Source organism: Diadema antillarum, unplaced genomic scaffold, assembly GCF_040938485.1.
Source record: "Diadema antillarum isolate AM-2024a unplaced genomic scaffold, OU_Dant_1.0 seq00000821_RagTag, whole genome shotgun sequence".
Lineage (NCBI taxonomy): Eukaryota > Metazoa > Echinodermata > Echinoidea > Diadematoida > Diadematidae > Diadema > Diadema antillarum.
In genome coordinates, this window is record NW_027271698.1 from 1628789 (window position 1) to 1640415 (window position 11627).

Below are 11627 nucleotides of genomic sequence, written 5' to 3' on the forward strand. Positions count from 1 at the left end.
GGCGGGAGATCTCCCGTTGAAAACGGGAGAGTTGGAGTCTCTGTACTGACTGTGCCGTGCCTTGAGTCACACGCACGCACAATCAGCCCAAAATGAGGCTTGTGACGAAACTATAGTAAAAGAGTTAAAGATGTTGGCTAGTTATAGTAACTGATATGTTGGAATCAGTGGGAATGCTCGGGGATGATTGTTCCAATCCTTGTGGGATTCATTTAGGAGTAAATTATTCAATATATCTATTGTTGCGTGAAAATTATTTGCTTCAAAATGGTCTCATTGACTCTCTCATATTAATTTAAAGTAATGTGCAGTTCAATGTTTCCAGGTTAGCATGCCTGTACAGTGTCGGGTGATCGTTAAAAGGTTGTGGAACTTGAAGCAAAAAATAGACACAGTTAACAGATTCAAGCCTGGGATTCAAGTCGGTTAAGAAGTCGATGCATTCCTGTCAAAGACAACAAATTCAAATAGATGTTTACTTAGCACTATAGCAGAGTATTTCTCTCAAATTATTAGCAGTCAAAACTACAAATGTACAAGTAAGGAGTCATGGTATTCAAGTTTGACATTCGGAGGAAGCTAGCTGACAGTGGGAGGGTATTGTATTTAGGTAAGACTAAATTATTGTCTTTCCAGAGGCCCGACATGACAGGTGAATACCAGTACAGGTGAATACAGGTGAATGTCTTACCACGGTAGCCGCAAGAATCTAACTAGATTCTAGAATCTAACTGTTACATGTTACGACGAACGCGGTGAAGCATGCACTGTATTTACCGCACGTTGTTTTCAAGGACATTCATAAAGTCACAGCAGTTCGGCGCAGCAGCGCTGTTTCTTAGACGTTGAATGCGTTGATGTAGCCAGATTTTGTAACTCTAAATAGCAGCAAATGACTGTCAACGGCGACGTGCTGACATAGCAGAACCTGGGTCGGAGGCGCCTGTGATGGTTGCTCACTTTGGCAGCAGCGGTTTTTCCCACGTCGGCATCGCGGACTTTCCGGCGTTGCTTGTAGTCGATGTAGGCCTAGTTTATCCGTTGTGCATGTGCGTGGTACCGGGTGACACACACCGGCACACACAAGAGCTGCTATGCTTCAGATAACACTGCATGCTATGCAAGCAAGTTCTTCTCGTATGTCATACACGTTTCATGTGCGTGCCAGTAGTGCGTGCTCGTAAAGCGATAGTCATGTATGACTGGAATCGATCACGCCGATTCTGACGAAATCGCAAATGTGCATGCGTGGCAGGTCGCAAAATCTGGAAGTGATATTGTATTTGTTTGTATAAATAGAGAAAAAAGTTAAATTTTGCTGAAAGATGCGATTACATTGTACTTCCAGTTGAAGAAATGGCTTCCGCCGACTTAAGCTGTACTCTGATCCTGATTTGCACAATTTGCGCGTCGTTTTGGTAGACTTTGCGGAATATAAACAAAGTATTTATTGTCAGTGTCATGGACAGGATGAATGACAGACATGAGCGGCGCGAGATACAGGTTGAGGTTATTACCCCCCCCCCCCCCCCTACACTCGGATACAAAGCACTAGTATTACATTTTTAATTAATTTGAACGTCAGTCTAGTCAAAATGCTTTAAAGGAACTATATAGGGCCCACGTATTTATAAGGCAAAATTCACCTGTCGCTGGAATAAGCATATAACTTAATGTTCCCATGTTACCACTGATGTCATTAACAAAGGACATTATTATTATTATTGTTATTATTATTATTATTATTGTTATTATTATTATTATTATTATTATTACTATTATTATTTTCATTATTATTATTATTATTATTATTACTATTATTATTTTTATTATTATTATTATTATTATTATTATTATTATTATTATCATTATTATTTATTCGGCATTTGCAAAACAATACAAGTGATAACAGAGAAACAAATAAAACAAGCAAAACACAAGAAAACAAGGTGTCAGGCTTTCCCTGTTGAGCTTCCCTACGGAGCGGGGTTGGAAAAAAGCAATCAAAATCACTGTGACCCTTGGTCCTCTCCAACCAACTTAAAGAAGCACATCAGGGAGTAGTAAGTTGAACATAAAAGAAAGGAAATAATACAATTTCAAATTGAGCGTGTACACCAGGTGGATTATTGTACATACAAACTAGCATTGTGGCAAATGGGTATTATGCAGGGAACACATTAACCGCAGCAGCGACCCCAATATACGTACAGCGCCCCGAGCCGGGGTTTATAGGAACACGATGTCATGATCTATGCTTTTTTTTAAGTTATGCTCGATCTGAACGGCTCATTCCAATATCTTTTCTTAATCACATTATAGGCTATACTTTAGCAATGATTGAAGATTGGTTTGGAAGTTGTTTTGTAAGGGCATATCAGCAAATAATCTGAAGAAAAATGTATAGTAGAGAAAGATTGTTATAAAACATAATGATGATATAATTAGACATTCTTCTGGCCACATAAGTGACAATCAGATTATAATATTAATCGATGCATTTGCCTTGTAGAATGTTATGAAACTTTGCACTGAGCTTGTCGCTTTGAACTTAGGCCCCTGCCACCATATTATGGCTAGCATGCATTGTCATATCAGGTTAAACGTAGTATGTATTTAGGCCCATGGTTTTGGTTTATAATTTGATCGGCAGAAGGAATACGAATGCATGCTTTATCACTGAAGAAAGTGGGATGCTAGGAGTAAAAATCCAAAAATAGAATTACACAAAACATGAATCATGATCTGTGTGCATATGGTGTTTCTAGTTTCATCTGAAGGACTCAGTACAAAATTGTCTTTAATGAACCAAATTTAGCCCATTGACCGAAAAGGCTATCGACAAATTGTATGATCAGATATTGATTACATAGAAACAGATGAATTTACAGGGAGTATTTAATCTATAATGTATCATTAAGATTATTATGTCGTCATGCGGTGTCCTGAAGAAGCATCAGAAATACCTTGGTTGTGTTACCATGAAACTTGATCCTTGGTGTTGCTACTTACCTGGATGAGTGGTCGATTAGCGCTCTTTAACCAAGGAAGGAGCTCTCAACCTATAAACTTATCGAAGTCACAGTGGAAGCAATCACTACATACTCAGAAAGCTTGACCAGATTTGACTAGCATGACTATTTTAGAACTTACCTGCTAACTGCGTTCTATGACGTCTATAATAATATGGAACAGTTTATGTGAATGCCCCATTTTTTTGTTGTAAATATTTTGAAGGGGTTTGAGACAAAATAACTGGTTCAGTTTTATAGTGACCATTAGGAAATTTATAGTTCATCCTGTCTTCTCCCCTGTATAGATTCAAGTATATCTTCTGGTTCTAAGCTTTTGGAACAATTTGCCAATTGATTTAAATCTGCCCCAGCTTATCTGTATTCAAGCAAAGATTTAAAAAACACCTCCTTGCATCTTATGTTGATTGATGATATCAATCAATGACCAATGTGTGCATTTACGCATGCTTGTACCGTATGTCACTCTCTTCGTTTTTATTTCTTTTCTTCTCTTCCTTCCCCACTTTCCTCTTGTTTTTGTTTCTCACCTCAGCCCTTTATTTATTTTGCAATATACATTATATATCATTTTCACTCATCTGCATGTAACATTTTTTGGGAACCTTGTTTAACAAGCTGTGCTTTTTCAAGGTCCCTCACAACATTCCATTTAAACATCAAACTGGTTTAAATTTTGTAATTATACAAAACAATGTACGTGTCCCCACAAGGGGTTTGTATAGTTTTACATTGTGAATGGTTTGTGAAAATCATTTGAAATCGGAATTGAATTAAAGCTAAATTGGAATCTGTTTTCCCACTACAACCGCTTCACACGTTTCTCAACCAGGGAGGCATTTCATGAAACACTTTGTCAGATATTTTTTCTGACAAACTGTTATAAGTTACTGACTTACATGTGATTGGCTGAGAGCAAATTTGTCCCACAAGTTTGTCGGACGAAACGCTTCATGAAATGCCGCCAGTTGACCTAATGAATGCCATGCTTGGTATGCGAATAGCGCCACCATGCGGTCAACGCAGTTTTCAGGATGCGACACAACTTGATACAGACCGGTGGATCACTGAATTCGCTGCGTTTTGTTGAACATGTTTCTGTCCATGGACTTACAACTTTTCATGAGTGATAGTGCATGCAATGACATAACGACAACTGTCACATCAGCATAGATAACGGACTGAATGCAGATTTCCTTGCAAAAGATATTTTACGTAAGCTCTGCTGTCATTGTTGATAGCAATTAGACCAGCAAAAATAAACGAAATTCCAACTATGGTAGGGCCCATAATTATCACAAGAAAAAAAAAATATTATTATTTTTTTTTTTTTAAAGTACAGATAATGACAGCATTCCACTTAAAATTTTCCCGAAATTTCTCTTCTGGAACCTGATAAATGATGTCATCCAAACGGCTGGGCGAAAGCAGTTCTTTCACGTAAACAGTGAAAAAATGCTGAAGAGGGAAATTGTGAGTGTATGATTGTTATTGCAAAGAGAAACGCTGCCATTATTACATCACACATAATCCAACTTCCGAGCAATCTGGTTTTTCGGCATCTGTGTTCCTTGTCCCATGAATTAGTGATGTGAAAGGGCATCCGTCGTGTTACTTCGGCAACATTAACGTTGTTGAGCAGCAAAAATACTCAGTAATGGAAAATACGTTGTCACAATGTTTGTTTGTTTGTTCATTTCCATCTGAGAAGATGGCTGGATAGCCCATATTCATTATTCAGCTATACGCTAAGCTGGTCTTTCATGGCGTCCAGTTGGATGTGAGGTGGGACCACTCCACCGGGTTAAACACCCTGCTCTTTGCGATGAATGAATGAAGCGGGATTTTACGTGCATGAGTTGTGACTCTCTCATACACGGGACCTCCATTTTATGTCCTATCCGAGGGACAGAGTGTTTTGCCTCTTGCTAGAGAGGACTGTAAATACACAACTGACATTGCTCAGTCCAGACTCGGGTTCGAACCCGGGTCCTTCGGATCGTGAGACAGACACGCACCGACTGAGCCAACGTTGACGATGTCAACGCCCTTGCTTCCACCCTGGTCTGAAAGACCTATCTACCACCGCTGTCCCGACAGAAATTGGCTCTCATTTTCCCCCGAAGTACGTTTTGCTACGTATTCTTTAAACAATGCGAATCTTCACACCTTAATAAACTGCGAAATCTACTGTGGCCCGATAGAAACATTGCTTAAATTTAGTGAACATCAATAGTGTTGATTTTAATCTTTCGAAGGGATCAATGACTTTGGACGACGTTTGACTATACATAGATCAGTGTTTGATGACATCTTCAAATAAAAACAAAGAATAAAAGATTTAACCGCGTCAATAACTTTAATTATTAATATTATATTCTTACGGTTTGTATTTTTTTTTTAATTGAAGAGCCCCCCTTTCCCATTTCTAGCGTTTGCCAGGTACCCATTTATACACCTGGGTCGAGAGGGACATGGTGGGTAAGAACGATCTTCTCCACGGACGTAAGTATATGGACGAGTATCGAACTCGGGAGTCTTATCCTTCTATTCTACAGCGCCCCCATATTTGACTCAACTCCTGATCTAGATTAGTCATTTGCCTTGTCGATGAATAACGCCTGGTAGTGAGATTTGGAGAAAATTGAGCCTGTTTACCGAAAAAATGGGGGCTATAGGCATGTACAGAATGACCCCTGCCTGTGAAAGTGTAACAAACTGAGTGCGCGAATTAAAGAAAACTGTTGCAAGTCGAAATATGATAATGTTATTCAAACAATAGATTATTTATGAAAGACAATCGGTCAAGTGGGTGGTAATTAATGTGCTTGCCAAGTTGTACTATTCGTGTTGTTTCTGATCATAAAATAACTTGTGGCATATTATATTCTAAAGAAAATAAGCAATCGTTCGGCTCAATCAAGACGTACTTATGACATTATTTGCTCAAGATTCTCAAAAACATTGCAAGCAAGTTTTGTTTGTCGCTGTGCCAAATAAGACTTTAGTGTATAGGGGACATTCAAATAAGACTTTAGTGTATAGGGAAATTCCCTACACAGATAGAGGGAAATTCTAATTAGTCTTTGTCATTTTGATTTCTCAATATAATCCTGCCAACGTATGTTTTTTTTTTCTTCAACAAACACTTTTTTTTGGAGAAGGCCTAAAGATACCACATTTAATATGATACGTTACTTAATGAAAGATGTAAATACAACAAGCTCTGCATTTCAGTGGAAAATTCATTTCTCGTCATCATGAAATATATTACTTACTTCTCTGTCAACTTTGCATATGAATGAATGTCTCTCTTGATACTATCCCATTGATTGGTACAATTTTCTATTATTTATCTTGATTGATCTAATACTAGACGTATTTTCTCCCGTTAATTGTTACAACAATGATTTGTGAAATGTATGTCTCATAAATTAGAGCCTACATTTGCCCTTTTGTTGGATGGATATAATCTATAAATAAATCTAATCGATTTCAATACATATAATCATACGTGTCTGTGTGTGGGTTTTTTTGTGTGTGTTTGTGTGTGTGTGTTTACTGTGACTATCATTACAAAAAACAATTGCTAATACATCATGTACACCACATACCACTGCTATACAATGTATACTGACTATACCCATACTCATGTACTGTATTATTATCATCATTGTCACTATCATGATCGGCATCAGCGTTATTATCATAATCAAATGTTCCACAAAAGAATGGTTGCATGTGATTTGATCAAAGGTGAGATTGGCAGGGTTCTATCAGAGTGCACGGAGCAGAGCCCTCGTCATGGAACCTTTCCTCAGAAGAACTCTGGCGTGGAAAGGAGTAGAGCGCCCTCACAGCTGTTTGGTCCAAGGGACACAATCGCCTCCCTGAATAGTCAAAAAGATCTAAAGACCTAAAATAGGTCAAATCAGGATTTGTGACCAAGCACCTTCTGATCTGGAGATTCTCCCTCCTGAAACCCCTAGCAACGGGAGACTCCAACTTGATGTGCGCGAAGTTCCTTGCTGCCGGGGTCCAGGCCTCTTAAGGGCCCTTGAAGCTTTAGGGTTCTAGATGCTCTCTCGTGCTGTCTAAGGCTTATTTTTCAACATACGAGACACAGCGAGAGACATAGAACCAGGGCTAGAGAAATTAAATCTCAAGCGGAAGAACGGGAGATTTTGCAAAAATGGCCTTTCAGCGGGAGATCTCCCGTCGAAAGCGGGAGAGTTGGAGTCTCTGCTTGTGGTCCTAAGACGGATAATCCTGAAATAGATTTGATTCCCCGGAGAGTTCTGACGGAAGGACCAAATCGCCTACTCCACTGGTATAGAGAAACTACTTCATCGTAATTATCATGCACCTAGTCCTCAGATGGCCGCCATTTTGGTGCTTTAAGCGACGTATTTTGAGTTCTCTGATTTTTAGCCATTTTTCATTCTTTGGTTGCCCATCAAAATCGATGGCGCGATTCTACCGATCTGCTGGCCATCGTAATGTAGTGTAGTTGTCGACATGCTGTAAATGATAGACGAGCTGTGGGGCGGATCCAATCATCAATCATCCAATCACAAAAAGGGCAAATCTCCATCTGTCATTTTGCGTTGTTTTGAAAGATATCATGCCCGCTGACAAGGATCCTCAGCGATATTGACATAACATATTTCGGAATCCTGCCTTCATCATGTCTGCTCCCTCCCACTCTTTAATAGATAAGAAAAAAGGGAAAAAGGGAAAACAAGAGCGGACTTAAGACGGAACACCCCATGTACTGAAAATGCAAAAATATGACAACATGTAATTTTAAAATTCAGCGAATAGTGAGTAACCGCAGTATCAATTTTAGTTAAAAACGTTCAAGAAAACTATCTGATTACAGGCTTATCTGGAAATTAAATACCTCTTTGTAGCATCACAGATTTTTTTTTCCGAAACAAGTCGTAGCCTTTGGTCTCTTTGCAGTTGCAACAGTAGTCATTTGATGCCATGAAACGCCTTCGCAAAAGAACGACAGAAAGACGCAATAGGCTGGAATAAAATACAGGAGAATTCAGGCAGTTGGTCCTTACGAATAAAGCCTTAGCCACATTCATTTTTATTCATGGCGCGTATATGAAACATACCAAACGAAATCTGAAAGCGGAATGTTATTCCATGTTCAATTTGCAGTATGATAACTATAGCCGTTTCTAACAAAAATAATATCAGTAATTTCAACGAAGTCGAGAACGGAAAGAGAAGACTGATGAGATTGTCAAATTTCTCTTGTTTTCTAAAAACGGTGAGATTGGTCACGACCAATACTTATGTCTCTTGGTCTCGTTTTCTTGGTGTCTATAAAATAAAGATAAATGCATCGTCTTTCGATTCATATTGCGTAGTATCAAATCAAGCTCGACAAAATGGTTTTTAAGAGTATTGCAGTCATGTTGTAAATATCGGACAGACCCCCAATTCTGTATTTCGTTTTCCATGTTCAAACCGATCTAAGAGTTATAATTGGTAATACCATCTTCCGATACGTATTCCAATACAAATGGAAGGGCCGAGGGACAGGAGGGCCGGGTGGGTGGTCGAGGGTATTGGGCACATGCCTCACTGGTTGGGTCAAGGTCTTTACCGCCTTTCAGTAGTCTGGAAACAAAACAAAATAGGTTCGATTTTTGTAAAACTTGTACCTTTCTATGTGTTTCATTTTACTCGTCAGCAAAGTTAACTTGTCCATAGTAGACTGACTTTGCCTTGCAACACGACGCAGGGAGAGAGGAGAACGGCCAACGCAATCGTCGTTCAAGACAGAAATCTAAAGCTCCCTATTCATTTTTTAAAAAGACGGTACATGGGTAGATACTAAGATTCTTCTCACCAAATCCGCCAATAACAAAATTATGTTTTCATACTCTGCTCGTCATTTCTCACGTTTCTTCGAAGACCGAAACAACACTTTTATTCATCCTGTACATCAACGATCTCCAAAATTCGTCACAGATTCTTTCTTTTATTTGTTTCGCTGATGATACAAATTTATTTCTATCTCACCGCAATCCCAATACCCTGTTCAGTCCTGGATTTACGCTAACAAATTATCATTAAATGTTGATAAAACACATTATATGTTATTTAGCAATTCCTTGCAAGTTATTCCTGATGTTAAGACTAATGATATTAACTTAACCCGAGTAGATAGTACAAAGTTTTTAGGACTTTACATCGATAGTAACCTTTCCTGGAAAACTCACTTTAATTTTTTATGCAAAATTTTGTCACGAAATACAGGAATCCTAAACAAACTGAAACATTTTTTGCCCAACCATATCTTGCAGGTTGTATATTCAACCATGATTTCCCCATATCTTAATTATGGAATTCTTGCGTGGGGTAACGCATCTAAATACTTACTGGATTCACTTTTTCTTCTTCAAAAGCGAGCGATCAGAATTATTAACCATGCTGGGTATTTATCTCACACTAACGCCTTATTTCAGAAAAATAAGATTTTAAAACTGATAGATTTGTTTGGTTATAATTTAGGTATTTTTATGTATAAACTTTCCTCAAAAGATCTTCCTGGTGTCTTTTTACAGATGTTCATAAGAAACAATTCTGTCCACCACTATCCAACTCGCCAGAGTGACGCTTATCACCTTCCACGAACTCGAACAGTTTTCGCTAAAAACACAATTATGTATACAGGTCCTAAATATTGGAATGATCTCCCAACAGAGGTTAAAAGCTGCTTGTCATTATCATCCTTTAAGCGTAAACTCAGACAGCATGTATTGAATAGCTACAACACACAAGTGCACTAAAATTCCTTTTTATTATGCTGATAGCTGCTCTGTTATACTACTCGGTTGTTGCCATGTGAACAGACTCATGCATATACATTTTAGTTGCATGCTCTCTCAAATTCCTTCCCATCGGTGTTTTTCCTTCCACTTCTAGTAAGACCTTGGTCGTGTCGCATAGTTTCCCCTCCTTTCTTTTTTTCCTTTCTTTTATGCATCATTGCAGCTGGCTGGTATATCACATATAGGAATTGCAATTGATTCATGTTCTCCATTTTTTTAATCTTTCCCCATGTCTATGGAAGCCGGAATGTTTAAACCCCAATAGTACTTGAGTATTCACGTCATTGTCACTCCCATGTCTAAATTGCTATGAGAGCAACTGCTATAGTGTGCAGCATGTGGTTACTTGTTCTCATTTTATCACACACATAAATGCATGTGAGTAGAATCTTCTGAGCCCCGAGTAATAGTCATTCTCTTTTGTTTATCATTACTTTTGGTCTTAATTGTACCCGTGCTCCTCATCCTGTTCCCCTTACTAGGCTTTTGTTGGGACCTACACTCAACAAGCTTTGCTTTTTAGTAGGTTCCATCGTATTTCTCTTCGCATCCTTCACTTTGATTGAAAATGACACATCGACCGTTATGTATTACTTTTGTATTCCTATTTCTTCATGTATATATCCAAGCTGGACATTCCGTATTTTATTTTGTTATATACCATGTATTTTCCATCGAGAAATACGAAAATAAATTGAAATTGAAATTGAAATTGAAACAAACAAACCACTGAGTGTTCAAATACCTGAACTATAGGGGCAATTCTTATGCAAAACACAAACAAACGAGGGCGGTCTTTCTGCTTGTTACGTCACACTGACGTATCCAATACTATTATGGGAGATTCTCACTGGTAACTATACATTTTTATTTTTTTTTTTTGATTGGTATCGCTAGAAATCCTCATCTAGTCGTACATTGTAATTGTACATTGTAATAAGTTTTTGGCTTTCACTTCGCTCTTTACTAAATGAAAAATCTCAAATTACAATGACATGCCTCTTAAACACGTGTTTCAATCGTAAATGGTACTCTCTGAGTAGGATTGGGGATTAAAAGTCAAACGCAGTAAAAGAAAAATAGAACAATTACCAATACGATAACATTTGGTGTTAGCAGCAAATACATAAATATTGTTCTCGAGTTGCCACAGAGGCTAAGATTGATGTTAACCTTTGACTGGTGCGAGCAATGCCACCCATGGGTTCCCGCTGTCTGTATTATGTCAATAAGATTCCATACGAACTTATGCTAATCTCATAAATGAATTCTAATTGCCACTCCATATATCGATATGTTTGCCTCGCAACGTAAATGTTTGGGCAACAACGAAAACATCGCACAGGTTTTCTGAAATAATCGAATATTAACTCACGCGGGACATTCTTCACGTATCAAGGCCAAATCCGTGTCTATATACGCCTCAAACCCTCGCACTGGGTCAAACAAATTACAAATCATTTTGAAGGTATTTCTGGGAGTGTGTGTCGTGTGTTCATTAATTATGCCAGAGCAAACAAATTGGCAAGATAGCGATATCAGTTGCAAAAAAGACAAAAGAGTATACAGTGAGATATCCATGAAGTGCGCATAATGCAAAAGCGATAATAATTGTCTTCTTTAACACGTCCGGCGCGTTAGGTCGGGCAGTTCAACCCCCCACTTGAGCGATAGCGGCGCAGAATTCGCGGCGCCTCCGTCGCGATAAGACGCCGATTTATTTACGCGTCGCGGGGTTGAA